The sequence below is a fragment of the Taudactylus pleione genome, unplaced genomic scaffold (genome assembly GCF_031769625.1).
Source record: "Taudactylus pleione unplaced genomic scaffold, aTauple2 ptg000464l, whole genome shotgun sequence".
In the NCBI taxonomy this organism is placed as follows: Eukaryota; Metazoa; Chordata; class Amphibia; order Anura; family Myobatrachidae; genus Taudactylus; species Taudactylus pleione.
The window spans coordinates 3,411,103-3,431,817 of NW_028284866.1; the positions used below are offsets into that span (position 1 = coordinate 3,411,103).

The 20,715-nt window shown below is 40.8% G+C and overlaps 1 protein-coding gene across 2 annotated transcripts in view; it reads left to right on the forward strand.

The window, feature by feature from the left end:
* Window positions 1–12,691: 12,691 nt before the first annotated feature.
* COL17A1 (collagen type XVII alpha 1 chain) overlaps window positions 12,692–20,715 on the forward strand; it is a 64,646-nt gene continuing 56,622 nt past the window's right edge. For both annotated transcript variants that reach the window (XM_088448731.1, XM_088448732.1), the window contains exon 1: window positions 12,692–12,853. The gene's annotated coding sequence lies outside the window, so the exon portion shown is untranslated. The remainder of the gene's footprint in view (window positions 12,854–20,715) is intronic.

Genomic DNA, 20,715 nt, shown 5'->3' on the forward strand with positions numbered 1-20,715 from the left:
GGCCATACAAGATTTTTTATACAATGTGTACGATTTCGATCGATAGTAGCAAGCGATTGTACACATCGTATGTTGTTTTGGTGTACATACAGTTGTATAATTGGATCGCCTCTCGTACCAGAAAACCGTACGAGGGCGACCTATCTTACCACGATGTGACGCACATTGTATCACTTTTGGCAGGTAGTACGATCTGATGTCTGATTACGAGGTGTATAAAAATCCCTAGCCACTCCCCTCCTCCATTTCTTCATGAGAGACAGCGTTCCGAGCAGCAGCATCGCATCGTAGCGTGTGTGTGTTGAGATTGAAGTGAGTATACATCGCCATACAACTCGTGAAACAAAGCATCGGATCATATGATCGTATGTCAAATTTCAGGGGAAATCGTATAAGACATATTGTACGTCTTTTTATCACACCGTGTATGGCCTGCAAAAGTGATAAGTAAAACTTTTTCTGTACATAATTTGTAAGAAAATCTCTGTAGTATCATATCATACAGTAAGTTTTTGTAGTATTTGTACAGACCGGCAGAATCTGCTTCTCTGTGGTAAGAATATTGTGCACACAATCTTCTGCACGGCCCCTGCTGACTCAGACAGGGATTAAATAGTCCAAACTTGTCTAACCACTCCAGTACCATTTCTGCACACTAGGGGGTGATATATCAAGCTAGAAAAAGATTGGAAAATGGACAAGTGCAGAAGTTGCTCATAGCAACCAATTAGCTATGAGGCAGTATTTATTAAGTACATTCTATCAAATAAAAGGTAGAAGCTGATTGGCTGCTATGGCCAACTTCTAAACTGGTCAACTTATCCTCTCTTTTCACTGCATGATATATCACCCCCTAGATTCCGCTGCCAACTCAGAAACTCACTGGAACAGTCCTTCACTATCAATGCTCTTCTCAGGCCATTATCGCTGGCTGAAATCCTCTCTGGACTCTAGATCACTCTGGGTGATCAGGATACCGGCATCAGCATCCCAAACACCGGAAACCCGAACGTCCAGACCCCGGTAAGTATCGCGGTTTCCCTGGGGATGGGGGGGTTAGGTTTAGGCACCACCGGGGGGAGATTAGGGTTAGGCACCCCCATGGAGAGGGTTAGGGTTAGACTACGGGGAAGGGGGCTAGGGTTAGACACCCCCGGGGTGAGGTTAAGGTCAGGCACCCCCCCGGGAGGATTAGGTTTAGGGAGCGGAAAGGGGGGGTTAGGCATCACCGGGGGGAGGTGAGGGTTAGGCACAAGAGGGGGAGGTTAGGGTTAGGCACCAAAAAGGGAGAGTTAGGGTTAAGGGGGAGAGATGTAGGGATAGTATACTTACCACCCCTGTCAGGATCTTCAGTGTTCGGGCTTCAGCCGTACCCATTCCGCGTACAACATATCTGGGCTCAAACGCTGGTATTAGCTCCTTCACTGCCAGCTGTAGACTATAACAAGCAGTGGGGGATACAAGTATAATAACATTCACATGGATACACTGAAGCATACACTGGATAGTTATATAACTTATTTCAGAGACTTATATGCATATAAATTCATCAAAATAGGGCCTGATTCAGCAGTGCATGCTAGTGCCAAGCTGAACATAGATTCCCGATGGTCGGCAATCTGTGCCGGCGCCTGACCTGTAGAGCGCATGTGCAGTACGGGTCCTGCGTGTTCACATACAAAGAGGCAGCAGACTGCGAGTGACTGTTGTTTGAGGGCGGGAGGGGGCGGCGACTGCCTCCATTTCCTGAAACGGAGGTGCGTAGCCGCCGTTGGGGTGGAAGGAAGAGGCCAGGATCTCGGTCAGCTGGGTCACATAGGCGGTGCAGGTTTGCAATTCCGTCTTAAGTTGAATCAGGCCCAAGTACTTCAAAATATATACACTTGATGTATCCCAAAGAACCCATGTTCCTTTAGGGGTGGAACGATACTCAGTATATATTACAGAGAGACCATCCAAAATATATTTATCACAGGGGATGCATACTTGCCTACTTTCACGAATTGTTCAGTAGGCTCACAATTTGGGGCAGTTTTCCGAGCCTCCCAGAAGAGGAGTAGACAACCCTCTCAGATCATTCATCCCTATTCCAGGTGAATTGTGTAATCAAGGCAAATCGCACCCCACCCCCATCCGCCGTGCACCCCACTTGGACCACACCACAGATCTCCTGGAGGCCACCATTGAAAAGTAAGTTAGTATGGGAGAATGTGATTTGTGAAGTTGGGCTTCTCATTGTTGTTATTCAGAAAATGGAGAAACTACAATTGTCTAAGGGACGTAATACCAGAGATTCACATTCCCAGGTCCAGAAAAGGGGGCTTCTTGGTTCTCTCACAACTGCAACCAAACTTACCACATGCATAGTTGCACCTAACATGACATATAGTAGCACATGGTATAAAGCTAATCTTTGTATTCCGTGTTGGTGCTTCTATTTAATAAAAAACTTTTACTTATTAACAACCAGGACATATTGATAAAGGGCTTATTTGATAGATAATAAGCTTACTTTCTCCTGCTCAATTACAACAGAAGCAGTACAGTCATGTCAGAGCCTGTTCACATGAGAGGCACGTGTCATAGTCTAACATAGTATGGTCTGTATAATAATTATTACCAAGCTGACAACGTACACACGTTTATGTATATGAGTGCGATCTGCAAGCTGCATCTTGTTCACCAGGGGACTGAATACAGAAATATGGACCATTTTTCTAGAGAACCCCTAGTTATTATACAAACAGTATACAGTATTTTGCATTAATATAGCAACACTACTGATTGCTCTGCATGCTGGGGTAAGCTATTCTGCACATGGCTGGTAGGATTTTCAGTGCACAACCCTTCTAGTGACCAAAGGGCAAATTTATAACAATCTGTATTTAATGCAGATGTGATAAATATTTTCAGGCAAAATTACCAACCATCTCTTGCCTGGTGAAGAGCTGGAGGAAGTTTCATAGCATAATGCTACTATCATGCTGCTTCCTGGTTTGGGACTCAGGCACTCGGATCACCAGTGGTAGATGGAGAGGCAGCCTCTGGCTCCCTCTCTGTAAAAATGTGCACATTAGTAGCCCTTAGGCTACTATAGGACAACTCTATCTAGAGCTATGTGTGCTGTCGGAAATGAAGGGACTATAGCAGATATCTCCATGATACATTCAGCATATTAATAGATAAGTAGGCCGTAATGCCGTAACTAGACTCTTTTTTGCCCTGTGCTAGAGAGAGCATTGGTGCCCCCCCTCCCATTTTTTAAATAGGGACATTAGATAGTGCACCTGAAAAAGGGCCATGGCCTCATAGGGAATAGATAGAGGAGGCCAGGAGATGCTGGGGATAAAAGAAGAGGAAGCTACTAGTGAGAATGACAATAAACAGGGAAATTGACAGGCCCAAACAGTGTCCCCTGCCCTGCGGTGCCCTGTGCCATGGCACAGGTCGCACCACCCTAGTTACGGCCCTGGTAGGCCGCCCCAGAGGATGCTCTGTTTTAAATACAATTGGGAAGGCCAGTGAGTTTCCTCTGCTTCTCAGCCACCAGGCGTGGCCATGCAGTGTGTGACCACACAGTTACTTGGTATGACAAGAGTCGGTCATATCCAGTGTATAGCTTATATACAGTACACTGATTGGAAGATGGCTGGAACTACTGTATCCACCAATTACAATGCAGGAAGCTGTCACACTTTTCCAGCTCACCAGACTCACCACCAGGGATAGTGCAACCAGGAGCCTGGGCTCTATATGGTAAAGCTACTATAGATCAGGGAAATTGCATAGTAAAGTCACAGGAGATTTGGTGGTCCAGCATTTAATAGCGACCTGCAGAACAGGTTTGGCATTGAATAGCAGTCACTACTGAACATTATGTTTTGACTAATATATTCTTAGCATTGTACATTGTTTATTGTATTATTATCACTGGGAAGCTCTCTGTATTGTATATTGATTATAGCTCTTGGACCCAGTTTTTCATGTATTTTATAGACCTTAATGAATAATGCCTGCACATGTTGCCATGCTAAGTGCCTGAGCCACTAATTTGAGGTTGCCAGCCCTTCCCTGTCGGTATGGGATGTTGTACATGGATAAATCCTTCTGCAGAATTAATTTCAGATTTTATTTTCAAAATCATTTATCGGAATCAGAAACCATACCTGTGCATATATACCTTATTTCATTGGTATTTCTTCTCTCACCCCACAAGAGATAAATATTGCTCTCTTAACTCATCCCTACTAATACCTTGTTCCTAGTTCACATAGATTGTATACTCTATATAGTAGGCATATTATAACTTTGGTGCATTAGGATTGGGAGCCGTTTATAACAAGTCTTCTGCCAAGTAGCACAAGTAGGGGGGAAATTTATGTAATTTATTATTGACTTTTTAATATTGCGTAAAAGATTTAGGGGTCTATGTATTAATAATCACGGTACTGCCACGATTATTAACGTTCCAACTCACCGGGAATATTTTAATTTTTAATTAAAATATCCCGGTTATGTACTACCGGGAACTCGCAGGGACAGCGGTTGCGGTAACCGCTGCCCCCACGAGTTATATCGCTGGCATTTTCGGAGAAGTCTTTCACTGAAGTGAAAGACTTCCCCGGGGGAGGCTGACACTGCACATGCACATAGCGTCAGCTTCCGGGACTTGCCGGGGGCTGCAGGGGAGAGATCGAAAGATGCGCACAGCGTCAGCTTCCGGGACTTGCCGGGGGCTGCAGGGGAGAGATCGAGAGATGCGCACAGCGTTAGCTTCCGGGACTTGCCGGGGGCTGCAGGGGAGAGATCGGAAGATGCGCACAGAGTCAGCTTCTGGGACTTGCCAGGGGCTACAGGGGAGAGATTTAAAGACCCTGGAGGTCCCATAGGCAAACAGTAGTTTGCCCCATCTGAAAATGGTGTAAACTGATGGTGCTAAACTCTTTTTTGAGTTTAGTACAAAGGGGTCAGATCGTAGTTCCCATTGAAATCTCCTGCAATGTGCCATTAGTACATAGGATCGATACATAAAAATATGCAGAAACTGCATTTCTGCATAGTTTTATGTAAAAAAAATTGGCTTGATACATAGGCCCCTTAAAGCAGTTTTTTTTTTTTTGGCTTTAGAATTAGTATGTGTTGATAAGTGGTGATACTTCTCAAATAAATGTATGTCCATACACAAATCCATGATGTAACAACTTCATATGTCTTGGAGGTTGAATACTTTTTATAGTTTATACATGTGCATACCCTCTTTTAGCAAGTTCATGGCACATATACCTGCATATAACTCCGTACTGATGAGGTGTAAATTTCAGATCCCTCTGCACTCACTATACTCTTTTTTTCTCATTGCTACAGTAAGCAAACTTGAATCTCATTTCCACACTGCTCCTCCAAGCTATATGTGCACTGTGTACTGTGGGGCGCCATCTTTGGGCTTTTGCAATATTGCAACACAGTTGCAGGACTCTTTCGCTGCTAGAATCACAAATGATACCTACAGCATGGCATTATGCTATAATGTTCTATATGTACAGTACACCAGGTTTATAGTAATGGAGAGACAAACCAAAGTTAACATCTACATCCACTTAAAAAAATGTAAGAAATTAAAATATTTGTTAAATTAACTACAGTTTTACTTGTTATTCATATGTTAAATAAAGCCAAGACAGGCTTGTATGAAGTATGAACATACAATTTTTACTCTAATACAGGGATATCCTGCTTCCATTTATGGTTAATGCAGTAGTCTGACACTTCTTTTTCTAAATCCTCCCACTATTCACGTCAAAATGCACATATAAAAAAATGTAAATGACTCAATTATCCCGAGGATGGGCTGCAGTACATGAACCTGTTTCCGGATTCAGTCCATACCTGAAACAAGAATTTCAAAAAGTAAATCACTTGGAAAAGTTATGTATAAAAAATTATGGGACAGACTTAGCTGGAAACTTAGGGTTCTACAACTTAATAATAAACTTTATATATTATACCTAAAATAATGTTCTATAGTTTATTCTCTAATCTCTAGATCACTTGTTGTTTCAATTTGCATAATCAGAATGACATGCCAGTATCTACACTTACTGGGGCTGATGCATGGTTGTATTTATGCCCTTTCTGTAGTGTTTCTTGCATGATGCGACCATCTGCAGATTACGAGAGACTCTGTCCATCATAGTCTTTTGAAACGTGGCACTGGTGCCATATTTCCGAAGCTAGTGCTGGAGATCTTTTCATGCGGTGGCCAAGAGGTAAGTATATCAATGGGTGCAGGTGTAGGTCCCCCTAGACTCGGGACTTTACACTGTATACCCTGCACCCATTATAGATACACCTATGGGGAAGAGGCATTCTCACATAGGCAAAGCTCAGGGAGGAGGTTTCCACGCAGACCAGCACATTTGTGTATTTGGCTCCTAGTATAGGATAGGGCAGATACATAGTTGCCATCTCGCTCCTCTTCAATCTGTTCTAAATGCTGCAGCTAGATTTAACTTCCACTCCCGCCGTTCCACTTCCACCACTCCCCTCTGCCAAACCCTGCACGGGCTCCCTTTCCCCTACACAATCCTCTTCAAACTCCTCACCCACACATACAAGGCCCTCTCTAACTCTACTGCTCCCTACATCTTCAACCTCATCTCCTTACATACTCCCTCCCGCCCTCTCCGGTCGGGCAATGACCATTGCCTCTCCTCTACCCTGGTTATTTCATCGTTGCTTCTGATGAAGCTGGATGACACTGATCCAGCGAAACGCGTTAAGCCTATACAACAACACCTGTCAGGTTGGTAAGTCAGCCAGCATTGCAGAACTCTCTGTGGATTTTTGGACATTTAAACAAGCTCCCTCTTGGACTTTGGACCTACAGCTACAAGTGGACATTTATACAGTCCTGGTTTCATTGCGCAGGACACGCTAAGAGGACTGATAATACTTCAATCCACTGCTTGGTAACTATTGCTGTGTTCATATATTCAGTCGTATGGGAGCAAGTCCTAATACCATCATTACCATACAGGAGAGACAATTACCATCTACAGGTTGTTGTTTATAACTATTTTCTTTTAAAACTTACTAGCTCTTTTAAAATACACAAGGTATAATAAACTATTGGTTCAAATTGACACATCCATTCTCAGAATATATTTATTCATCAATTATACTACACTTGATAAGCGCTGGTTCTTGTATTTATCTGCACCTTTGGTTATTTCATTTAGGGATTGATAACCCCCTACCGGCTGCTACATGGTAGCGCACTGTAACAACAATATATTACTTCATCCCGTGCGGCCCCCCTTCCCTGGAATGAGCTCCCTCGCTCCATGGCTCTCTATGACCTTGCATAACTTCAATCGTGCACTGAAAACCCACCTGTTCATCAAAGAGTACCCTTCCACTACATAACCGTGTCACCAGGCCGCTCACTACACCCTTAGCCATCTCCACCTCGCTTACTTCCTGCCCTCAGGTTCGCCTCAACACGCTCATGCCGCATATAATCTGTCCATCTCCCTTCTCCCCTAGATTGTAAGCTCTTAGGAGCATGGTCCTCCTCCCGACTGTTCTCACAGCCCTCTTCTCTAGCACTTCAATGACAGCCTTCACCTATATTGTGTACTGAGAATTGAAGTGCTCTGTGGTGCTTTGTTTATGTTTTGGTTACTGTATTGTAATGTAATGTCCTGTGTACCCTGTACTGTCCTACTGTTGACGTGTGTACGGCTCTGTGGATCACTTGTGGCACCTTATAAATAAGATGTAATATGGCTATTACTAAACCAGGTACATATGGACAAAAATGTATGGTACACCTGATTTACATCTAACTCTCCATCAGCCCTAATATCGTGACCCTAAATTCACTTTTATTGCTTCCAGTCTAATTTACTGTATGTGAGTCCTGTGCAACTATTAATAATTAACTATTAACAATGTAAAACAAATGCACGGGACTCACATAATTACACAATCTCTGCATATGTAGATCTGTATTATTAAATATATGCACAATTACTCTTTAAGCAGAAGTTATGCTGATTATTATTTTGTATTATTGTTTTACTATCCAACCAGAACAAGCAGGCTACCTGTCACTCCAACTAAGGATACTATGCTGTTGGAGCCCATAGTTATTCAATATAAAATTAGCAATGGCAAAGCTACAGAAACTCGTACTCCATTCCCACAAGGTAATAGAGTGTCAGGTCCTTTATGCTCCTTTCACAAATGTTTCTGTCTCCTGTGCTATGGGGAGCTGCTCCTTATGTTAAATTGGGCAGCACAGCAGCACACTGGTTAGCATTATTGCCTCACAGCACTGGTGTCATAAGTTCGAACCCCACAAGGCTGTATGGATGGTAGTTGATAGATCGACAATGAAAAAGTAGACAGCGTCTAGGTAGACACCAAATGGTCGACAGGTACAAAAGGTCGTCAGCTACAAATGGTCGACACACAACAGATCGACATGGATGAAGATCAACAGGTACAAAAGGTCGATATGATTGAACTGTGGACATTTGAATTATCGAAACAAAAATGGTCAAGGGTTAGGGTTAGGCTCTAGAAGAGACGGTTATGGTTAGGCACTTACCCCAACGGTTAGGCACCAAGAGAAGGGTTTGGGTTAGGATGAAGATTAAGGTTAGAAAACAACAAAAAGTTGACAATTTTTTGTGTCGACCATTCGAATGTTGACCTTTTGACCATGTCAACCTTTGTACCTGTCGATCTTTTGTATTTTGATCTTTTGTACCTATCAACCTTTTGTACCTGTCGACCTACTGCTTGTCTACCATTTGGTGTCGATCTTCTGACTGTCTATCTAAATAGGGCAGCACAGATGCTGTAATGTGTAGCATTACTGCCTCACAGCACTGAGGTCGTGGGGTCAATTCCCTTCATGGCCCTAACTGTGTGGAGTTTGTATATTTTCCTGTGCTTGCGTGGGTTTCCTTCGGGTACTCCGGTTTCCTCTCACACTCCAAAAAACATACTGCTAGGTTAATTGGCTCCTAACAAAAAAATAACTCTAGTGCAGTGGTTCCCAAACTGTGGCCGTGACACCCTGGGGTGCCTTGGAACACTTGCAGGGGTGCCTCAATTTGGTGGTCCAGCACCAAATCAAATTATTTATGGTTAATGTAATATAAACATGTGGACATTCAGAAAAGCAAACCTGTCCCCATCACATAACTGAACCTAAGGATGACAGGTGAGCACAATCTACTTCACTTTACTGCTTTACTTAATTTTTTCTGAATGTTTCAATAACAAAATTAAACTTATGGGTGCCGTGGAAACATTTCTGATACTCTAGGGCGCTGTGATTCAAATAAGTTTGGAAACCACTGCTCTAGCGTGTAAGTATGGTAGGGAATATGGCTTGTAAGCTCCACTGGGGCAGGGACTGATGTGACTGGCCAAATATTCTCTGTATTGCGCTGCAGAATATGTGTGCGCTATATAAATAACTGGTAATAAATAAATAATAAAATAAATAAATAGTGTAGATCTTTTAATCCACACCTAGGCCGTGTCTGTGTGCAATTTGTATGTGCCTCTTTGTGTGCGTTTCCTCCGTGTGCTCTGGTTGACTCTCACGCTCCATAAACATAATGATAGTTTAATTGGATACTGCCAAAATTACCCTAGTTTGCATGTGCTCGTGTGTCATGGAATTGGGCCTGGACGCTCCTTTGGGGTAGGGATTGATGTGAATGATAAATATTCTCTGCACATCACAATTTACCACTCTCTTTGTATTGGCTTCCTGCTGTTTCACATGTGGCCTTATTTGTTAGTGGAGTTTTTGGGGACAATTCAGTTCTCAGCTATGGGTGTCTGTGCAGATCACATAGTATTGCTGTACCGCAACATGGCACATTGTCCTGAGCAATTCCAGGTGCCATGTTGGTAGCTGCAAGGCGCCGGCCGACCATTGCTCTGGCATTTTGCGGTCATTGCTGCCAATTAAATTGCCCCCTTCCTGACAACTTCTAACCGTATCCTGTAGGGTGCTGTTTATCCCTTTAGAAATCTTCCTCCCTGACCTTGTCTGTCATCTTTCCTGCCCACCTGCTGGTACTTTATAATTTGCCTTACGATTTTATAACATGATATGTGCTCTCAAACCAAGCTTTTGTTACTATGATCCTCTTACTAAACAAGTCCTGAATATTACTTGGTTCCTGGAAGAAGGACTGTACTACTCCAGGTAGAGATGAGTGAAGCCGCTGCACACTGAGTGAATTGAGTTTGTAGTGGAACAGGACATTTGTTAGATTCCTGCAAAACAATCTTTGATTCTAATTTTCCTGCATCATCATATGGAATGCCATTGTGCACGATGGGGGAGATGTATCAAGCCTTCTTAAAAGGACAAATGGAGAAGTGGCCCATAGCAACTGATCAGCTGCTAGCTATCATTTACGAAGTGCATTCAATTAAATGATAGCTAGAAGGTTTGATACATTTTCCTCCATATGTTTAGTTTGCATTTTCCTAAATGTCTAGTTTACACTGAAGTGCCAAAAGTCATGGGATAGATGCCTTGTATTGTGTAGGATCTCCTCTAGCCCGGAGAAGTGCAGCAACTTGGCGTGGAATCGATTCCACAAGTGGACGAAAGACCTCTGGAGAGATGATGACCCTTGCCGTCTGGATAGCTTCCCACAGCTCCCTGATATTTGTAGGTGCAAGATCTTGGCTGCGAATGGATCTCTCTACCAAGTCCCATAAATGCTTGATTGGGTTCATGTCGGGAGAACATGGTGGCCACATCCTTCGTCAGAACTCTCCAGAATGCTCCTCGAACCAATTCTGGACAACTTGGGACCAATGACATGGTGCATTATCCTGTTGGAGTATTCCATTGTTGTGGGGGTACATGAAGGGTTGCAAATGGTCATTAAGCAATGCAACATAGTGGTTACCGGTCAATGACGTATTCAGATGGACCCTGCCAGAATATCGGCGGTGGGATTCTGACCGCCAGGAATCCGAGCGCAAGTATCCCGTACACAACCCGAGAAAATATGAGCATTAAATGGTGATCTCCTTTAAATATGTACCTTCTGGCTTGTCGTACTGTAAATGCTAATTCCATAAATTGTTATATTATTATTGTCATTGATTTGAAAGACACCACAGTGCTCGCACAGCACCGGACAGAGGGGAAAACAGGACATACATAAAAAGTTTAAGTTTCATGCAATTCCCCTTGGATCTGTTCATGTCACCCCTGGACGTGCATGTACCAGTGAGTGAGGAAATCTGTGTTTTGGCAACTGGAGAACAAGAAAAATGATTGCACCATTGTATACCAAATACCAAATTCTATTCCGTAACGTTTGTTTGAAGGATAACCGATTCATGTGTGTATATCAGAGAAGCAGATCAGAAGATCAGTCAGGTGCTAAATGATGTATTTGATCTGCTTTATATTACTCAGAGGGTTTAAACAGTATGTAAAATCCATAGAGTTGAAAATCAGCCTCCAATCAGCAGCTTGGGTTGTTCCATGGTGTGAATTAGGTCTGTGCTCTGGTGATGAGGACCTGATTTGCTGAGACTTGTTTGGCCAGGAAGCGTAGAGAACAACCCTTCCATCACTATTCTGCAAGATTAGGTGCAGCCCATATTGTAGATTTGTCCCAAGGTACATGTTTTGAGCCTGGGAAAACATCACTATGACAACCAGCTTCCGCTATCAGCCTTTCTAAACTTGTGCTAAAGTAGTATTGAGTTATCATAACAAGTGCAGAGGCTTATGTACATTGTGCACATCACAGGTTCCCAGGTTTATGTGTCATAATGCTTCACACAAATGTGGTGGTACCAGGTCTCTAAATATACATTTAATATAATTGAATATATGCAAAGGAGATGATACATTGACTATATATTAATTGCAAATTACACAAGTTAGTTTTCATTTGGTTTTCAGACCTACATATACTTATATATTCATGATTTTTGTTCTGAGCCTTAAAATATTTTAACGTTCCCAAACAAATGAACCACGAGGCAACTCTGTCGCCAGGAGCGATGACCGATTGGCGTAGACATATAAACTTTATAAAGTGTCCTTATTAGTACGGTAATAAAAATAGGCTTCTAAAAACAATGAGGCTTCATGTTCTAAAATCAATGGTTCTCCAATGTGTCCCCAGGTTCCACCATTAATCAGTTGTATCATACAGTTATTTGCTAGCTCTGTACCTTCAGTGATCTGTAAGATTTAGCATCACAATCCTATTGGACTACCACCCTCATCAGCATCATATGCCTGATAAGTAAGATAGATTGTAGAATGCTTACATCAGAGGTGTCTTAGTAACTTTGTGCATGGGAATATTATATAGGCAGAAATACACACGAATCTGCGGAATGCAACAATACAATCGCTGGATCCTGACAAAGAAACATCATATTTCCAAATACTGTATAATGTTTCTCTCCCTCTACTGTACACTCAATCACAGGCAGGTGCAGCTTCACAGAGGTTACATCCTGAAGGCAGAGATTTTTTTTTTCTTCGCTTTCAGATTATTGGGCTGAGTCGTAGGGTGGGGAAAAAAAATGAAACCAATGCCACACCTTTGTCAGGACTTGTCTGGAAATGAAGGGACTGTGGGGAGGCTGGGATATACACAGAGAATCGGAGAAAAAGTGAACATTCTTGAGGCATCAGTCAGCCTCAACACACCTCGGAGGACGGGTAAACAAGTGTAGGAGGGCAAACAATTATATAAGGGAAAAGTTTTGGGGAGACAGACATAATTTTACCTCACTTCTTTCCGGAGGTTCTTCTTCTGTCAAACCACACAAGGTATGTACAGGATAGAGAGATACTGCATGCATTACTATGCTGTCCTGTTACATCTTATATATATATATATATATATATATATATATACACACGTTCACAGCAAGGACAGAATGTTCTGGCTATAAATTGTAGCACTATGGTATAGATAATTCTCCATAATGTAAGGATGGATGTAGACTACAGAAGCCTAGCATGTGCTGCAGTAAGGTTACTGTGACAGGATGCAGTGAGCTGTCACTGGACCTGACTTACTGACTCTGGTGATGATGATGTGAAGGGTTACTGCATGCACTCGTCTTGTGAGGGTGATTTTAGTGCTTGGTAGAAAGTAACAGAGCTCAAGTTATTATTGTTTCACAATTTCAGTTTCAGAACCTCTGGTGTATTTACTAAGGTGGTGTTATCACAGGGAGGGAGCAGTGATTCTGGACTTTTGAACCTGACATTTATTTTCAGGAAACCTGCGTACCAGCAGTTTATTATTATTCCATAAGAAGCGCTAGTGTTAGATTGCGGCAGGAGTCTAAGCATAGGTTATTGTTTGCTTTGTTTTAATGAGAGCGTATACTGTAGGTTCAGAGTGTAAGCTCTTTTAAGCAAGGTCCACATTCTGGGCTTCTGGTTGTTCTATATGCATGTGTAATATGCTACCTATGCAATAAGCATGTTATACTTTACACATAAGCTGCTTTTTGTTATAATTGTGGGGTCTATGTACTAAGCCGTAGAGAGAGATAAAGTACCAACCAATCAGCTCCTGTCACTTTACAGGCTGTGTTTGAAAAATGGCAGTTAGGATCTGATTGGTTGGTACTTATCTCTCTCCCCGACTTAGTACATCTCTCTGTGTAAGAGTAAAATGGCTACTGAGCTTAGTTAGTGGTTTAGTTTAGCACTGCCTTATAAAGATATTGCATCTGATTTCATGTTAATCTCATGTCTGATACACTAGTGACTAGACAAACCTCTATTGTCAGTATTGAAACTGCTGCCTCTCAGTTGTGGGGTTCATTATTTTTCTAGTTGCTAGTAATAAGGTGATCAGACTTTCTTATATTGCTGGGCATGGTCCAGTATGGTTCACCTCTCCCCAGAATTAAAGGGAAGGGTCTCATTGTACAATGTGTTGCATCTATTAAACAGAGCAATGTGCTGATGCCTGAAGCAAGTTCATTTATATTAGAACTGAAGTTGTCACCTACAGACAGAAGCAATCAAACGGATGAATCTGCTGCTGCTATATTTTTTTGCAAATTTGACACTCTGCAGTGATTAAAAGCAAATTTAAAGAAGAAAACGCTTTGCCTGCCCATTGACACTTTTTGTGCAAAACTAGTGACTACAGCTAGTGCAATGCAGTTACTGGATTCAGTTAGGTGAGAACTGGGGGACGTGTGAGAGGCTTTTGCTATTAGATCATTCCTATAAAACCACACTATACACTGAGAAACAGTTAGGCCACTGTTCCCCTGTAGCAACAAACGTTGTTTGCAAATAAGACAAAAACACTAAAAATATCAAAACTGGAAATAGAGACACCATAAGGGTATTAGTGCACTGCGGAGCAACATGAATCCTGGAGGTTATATAGCGCTTTCATTACTGCAAATTCTAACAAATATCATTACATATTCTACAATACAGCATGATGCTCTACAAACAAAGAAATCAAAAATACTCTGGGAGATGTACTAAGCTCTAAAAGTGATAAACTGGAGAGTGATAAACAACCAGCCACTCAGCTCCCAACTGTCATGTTACAGGCTGTGTTTGAAAAATGACAGTTAGGAGCTGATTGGTTGGTAGTTTAGCACTCTCCAGATTATCACTTTTCATAGCTTAGTACATCTGGCCCATAGCATATGCATATGGTACATACCTGAATAATAATAATAATAATAATAATAATAATAATAATAATAATTAGTCAATCCTTAAAAATACCAACGGTCGTTTCTATAGGTCCTAGATACATACATGCAACAAGAAATAAATATTAGAACATGGTTTGAGTTTTAATTTATGTAATTTTTGAATACAGGATCCTGCAAAACCAGAAAAAAGAAAACTTTAGTTAGTAAATAATAGTTTACAAAACTAACCTCACACTAAACACACTGATGCTCTGTTGTCCATCTACTGGAGTAAGGAATTGAGGCCCTCATTCAGAACCACTCGCTAGCGGCAGTACGCTCGTTCCGAGCGATGTTCGCACATCTGCGCATGCGTACGGTTTTTAGTACGCATGTGCGAACCAGTCATTGCGGCCGAAAATCGTTGGTACGCAATATAGCGAGGGCCTGCTATTTTGAGTGACAGAATGAGGCGTATGTGGGTGGTAACAGGGGAAGGTGCTTGAAAACGGGGAGTGGAGATCCGAACGCAGGCGTGCTTAAAGGTCAAAACGGGCGTTTTAAGGGAGTGCATAATTAATACAGCAGCGTCATTGACCACGTCACTTGTTTTTTTTTTAACTCAGAACTGCTCGCAAAATAGCGGTTGAAAACACCAACCACAAGAATAGCGAGCAGTTCATACGCTGTCCGATGTACTCGATTAATCTAATAAATAGCGGACATGACGTATGGTGCGTGCGGCCAGGGGACGTTTTTATCAAATAAACGAGCGTATGTTTTGCTCGCTCGTTCAGACTTAGAGGTGGGAACAGACTGCAATTTGCGAACGGATCATTTGAATAGCCACCCCTTGTTTTTGAACGAACGACCACAAATAGCGAACGGCTCTGAATCAGGCCCAGAATCTTTTACATTGTCAGTAATTAATATATTCTAGTGGACTTTGTGCTTGGTAAAACAATAGAATCCTCAAACTAATAGATACATAAGGCAGCTGTACTTTATAGGGACAGGTAGTAACACAAGTTAGCTTGGTATACACATCAATAGCATAACAACGCCCCCATGCTTATGCAGGTTGTGAAAGGTACTACAGGCTAAGTTTGATGCTTCTGCTGTGCAAGATCAGTCCATCCTACAATATGTACTCAGGTGTAAGTGTTTTTTACCAGTAGTATACTGACATCAGGGACAAATATTTTAAATTTTTTTCTAAACTCATTTTCAGTTTGAAAAACTGAATGGGCACAATAAACATTGATTAAATATAAAGTGTAATAAATCCATGTCTTACAATTGCATTTCTTAGTTAATACTATTAGCTAGTAGACAGGTAATATTAAGATTACATGACATTTAAATGGAAAAAAAATCAATATTAACAAGGCATCAGATCTTTCGATCTGGGTCACACTGATTAATATTCATGTTTTTATGGGTTTTTTTTTTTTAAATCTTTCATGTTTTTAGTCTATGCCCAGCATTAGTATAAATCAGTTGTTCCCAAACTTCCTTGAGTCACGGTGCCCTAGAGTATCAGAATTGTTTTCACGGCACCGCTAGGCCAAAAGGTTCTTATTGAGAAATTCAGCAATAATGATTACATTAAGTAAATTGTACTTAACTGTCATCCTTAGGGTCAGTTTTGTGATGGTAGAAAGGGTTCCACTTCTGTTTATCCACATATTATATGATTGGCAGCCACCAGCTCTGGTTTTGGCTATCACATTGACCATAAAAAAATGTATTTGGTCCTGGACCACCAACCCGTGGCACCTGTGCAGTTTGGGAACCACTGCTGTAAATCATAGTTGCAACTTCAATGTAACATTAAAGCAGCTGACTTATCTTGCTTCTAAGAGAACATATGCATATGGATTTGTCACCAGTACCAGTCGGTTGTGTTTGCACTATACATTTCCAGTCTTGTTGTTATCACATTCCAAGCACACAATGGACCTGTTTCTGGAAGAATGGAATATATACATGATATTGATATATATATATATATATATATATATATACAGTATGATTCTGTGCCATACTTGCCAACTCTCCCTCATTGACAGGGAGACTCCCTGAAATAGTAGCAATCTCCCTGTCTCCCTGAAGAGTCTAGCAATCTCCCTGATTCCAGCTCCCTTCCCCGCCACCCATTATGAAGCTGTTATATTAAAAAAATCAAAGATATATACATTTAAATGGGATCATTAGTATAATTTCTCTGCATTGGTTGTAAGGCATAATGATCCCTATGGCTACATGCATTTTCTGAAAAGTAAGTATGTTTTCATAAACAAATAGATCTTACTGACCGCCTCTCAGATGTAGTAGTACATACATGCCCACTTTACCGCTGCGCTCATAGGCGTTGCTTTCACAAGCTCCCTGAAATGCTTTTTCAAAAGTAGGCAAGTATGTTCTATGCCCTTTAAATAGGCGACATGAACTTCGTTTAATCGTAGAAAACTATTATGTATGCTGGCACTGGGACAACAAGCTTGATCAAACAATTAGGCTCACAAAGAAATTCTGTATACAGTCTAGAAAACATAAAACATTGCTAGAGGGATGGGTGCAATAAGAATGTAGCTCAAATTACTTTTGTGCTTAATAAAAGATTGAGCATTGCGTAGCTGCATGAGTCTGCTAAACCACTGTATGACCTCCAGCTTCCACTAGTGGTGACTATTGGAACTGCAGCGAGATCTAAAGGACAGCTGTGCTGGTTCGGAAATCTCACGCTTATAGTTTGCCTGTAGTGTGAATGATTATGGTGAGGGTTTTTTAAGATGCTACAAAAAAGGAAGAAAAAATTGAAAAACTATTTTTTTTAAAGTTGAAAACCAGTGCCACTAAGAGGATGAATACTAGTGTGCTACAGGTAACAAAGGACAAAACCTACAGGCAGCTAAAAAGACAATCATTTAACACCTTAATAATAAAAACAAACATGTTAGTTTCTGATTATGCAAGTATGTGTGAGCTAATCAGATGGTTTTAGCTACAGTAAATTAAAATAAAATTGATTACATATCTCAGGGACAATATGAACTTCAGCCATTTAACCATAAAAAAACCCTCACTGATTTTATATGGAGAAAACATTCATTTTAAAATCATAAAATAATCCTTAGGACAGGGTTGGATTACAGGCTACATCAGGCCTGGGACTGAAAATGTTAAAGAGCCTATACTGAGAAGGGGAGGGGGTGTGACCAGTGCTGTGTGGGTGTGGCCAGTGCCATGTGGGTGTGTACACCCCTTACACTATCAGCCCCACTGTCTCCCTAAATACCTACAAACAGAAAAAAATGCATCATTTGTGAACAAACTAGAAAAACGATTGTAATATGTATGATTTATAGCTGACTGTGTGGCCAGCTAGGCAACTGGTCATCTTTCTGCCATGATGATGGGCCTATTTTTATGTGGAGGTCTGGAGCCGTAGCTCTGTACACCACCATTGTTAATCTGGCACTGGCTAGGGATATACTGTTATACTGTGCTAGATACATTTAGAAACACCACTGCCGATATCAGGAGGAAATACGTTTTGGTCATGTTAGATCTATCATGTCCCACTTTTTTAGGAACTAGTATAATTTTCCTTCACTGTACACTAGAAAATTAAGAAGTAAATAGCATCCCTACTTATAACTAAAGGGAAGATTAATCAGATCATTTAGAGCGGACAAGAAGGGGTGTTGCCCATACAACAAATCAGACTATAGCCTTCATTTATCTAGTGCTTTCTATAAAATGATAGGTAGAATCTGATTGGTTGCTATGGGCAACACTTCCACTTACCTTCTTTAGAAGGTTTGAGAAATTCCCCCTTATCCCAAAATGCACAGAGTGATGTGTTGTGTTGTGACAATATTTAACTATGTTTATAAATGTTTGCAGACTTGGAAAAATAATCAGATCTACATTACTTAACTGATATTAAAATCACAGGACTTTTCCATAGAGTCCACATAGTGACCAGGAAAGGATTCAGGCCTGCTCTTGTTTTGGCCTTTTGTCTGCACCATCCAGTCCCTGCTAGCGCCCTCTGCCTGAAGGAGAGAGACCTGAAAACTCTCTAGGGTAAAGAATAAGCGAGCAGCCAAATGCAGTGAGCCCGGCCCTGTGGTAATAGCGGTGGCTGTTATGTGGCAGTGTGCTGTGAGCTGGCTATCCTGAATTACTGATGGAATAATGCCCTGAAATCAGCCACTTGGCATTGACAGCCGTATACAGCCAGTTAGCCTATAATGCTCTATACTATATATACTGTATATGACAATGAGAGATGGAGATATTTGTCTGGATCAGTATTCCAAAAGAAGTGAAGTAAATAAGCCTTATTCATCTTGATGGTAACTGTGCCTACGGGAATTTGGTCAAAAGCTCAGAAATCAGATACATGTACATCTCCAGAAATGGATACTGTTGTCTGAACTTCATGCTTTTCATGGGCTATAGTACCCTAATGTTTAAGCCTTTACCTGTCTGACAATATCTGGGATAACCAATTGCAAAATCAATTAGATCCTATTAGAGCCTATTTGGGTAATTGAGGGAATTAGTAAGTGGTTTGTAGCACTGAGAATGTGGTGGTAGGCGTGCTAGGTACTGTATATGTATATGGACCTTTCTTATGAAAAAACATTTACATTGTGAGATATTTTTACTGTGACACATTCATTTGCAGCACAGAAGCGATCACTTGAGTTTTTTCCCCTCTCAGACATGTACAGCACACAGAATTTCTCACCGTCTGCAAATTCCTTGAGTACATGTACCAACAAATTTGGTTGTACATATTATATTCACTTTAATCGAACACCTGGAGCACAACTAATTCTAAGTACAGGGCAGTTGTTTCTCAGTATTGAAGGCAGTTTGCGTGACCCATTTTAGCTATATACTTCCTAAGGATTTGGTTACAGTAAGTGTATAAAGTGACATCAAATGGGTCTGGTTATATGGTTGAAATCGGTCATCACTTTTTGTAGTGATAGATGTAATAAACATCAATCAAAAGTGTCCTGAATTAATACAATTTGATACTACCCATGAATATTGTTGATGGACTCACTAATTAAATATCAATTTGAACAGCTTACAGCATTGATATCACAGTTCCATGACTAGTGCCAAATATATCATTTACATTTCACATAGCTAGGGTCACAATTAGGTATCAGAAAAAGGGGACAAACTTGGTATTACAGGTTGAGTCGCCCATATCCAAAATGCTCGGGACCAGGGGGAATATTCTGTATTTTGGATTATTTGCATACCATAATGAAATATCTTGGTAAATGGGACCCAAATCTATACACAGAATGCATTTATGTTTATGTTTTATATACACCTTATACACACAGCCTCCAGGTAATTTTATACAATATTTTCAATAATTTTGTGGCTCAAACAAAGTTTGTGTACATTCATGAAATGAATTTATGTTTCATATACACCTTATACACAAAGCCTAAAGGTAATCTTATACAATAATTTTAATAATTTTGTGCCTTAAGCAAAGGTTGTGTACATTGCACCATCAAAAAGCATAGTTTTCACTATCTCAGTCATGCTAAAAAAAAATCTGTATTTCGGAATATTTAGTATTTTGGAATATTTGGATATGGGAGACTCAACCTGTAGAACCTACTGAAACTAGCATGAGATATGCAGCATTCACATTAAATCATTCAGAAATGGTACTTGACTGTTCTCCCATTAATCCCAACTTATTAACCTCTTAAGGACCAGAGCTACTTTGCACCTTAATTGTTGGGACAGTTTTTGCATTTCTGTGCTTTTTTATTGTAATGTCATATTATATTTTTCAAAAGTGATAGAACTTTTATTTAAGAGCATGGCCATTTTTATTGTATGTGCATTAGATGGGATCAATCTAGTAAATCACAAAAATATATTGAATCCTTCCCCTTATTATTCTTCTGTAATTAGCGCAAATCCCAGATATTGTGCTATAGGTTTAGTTTCCCA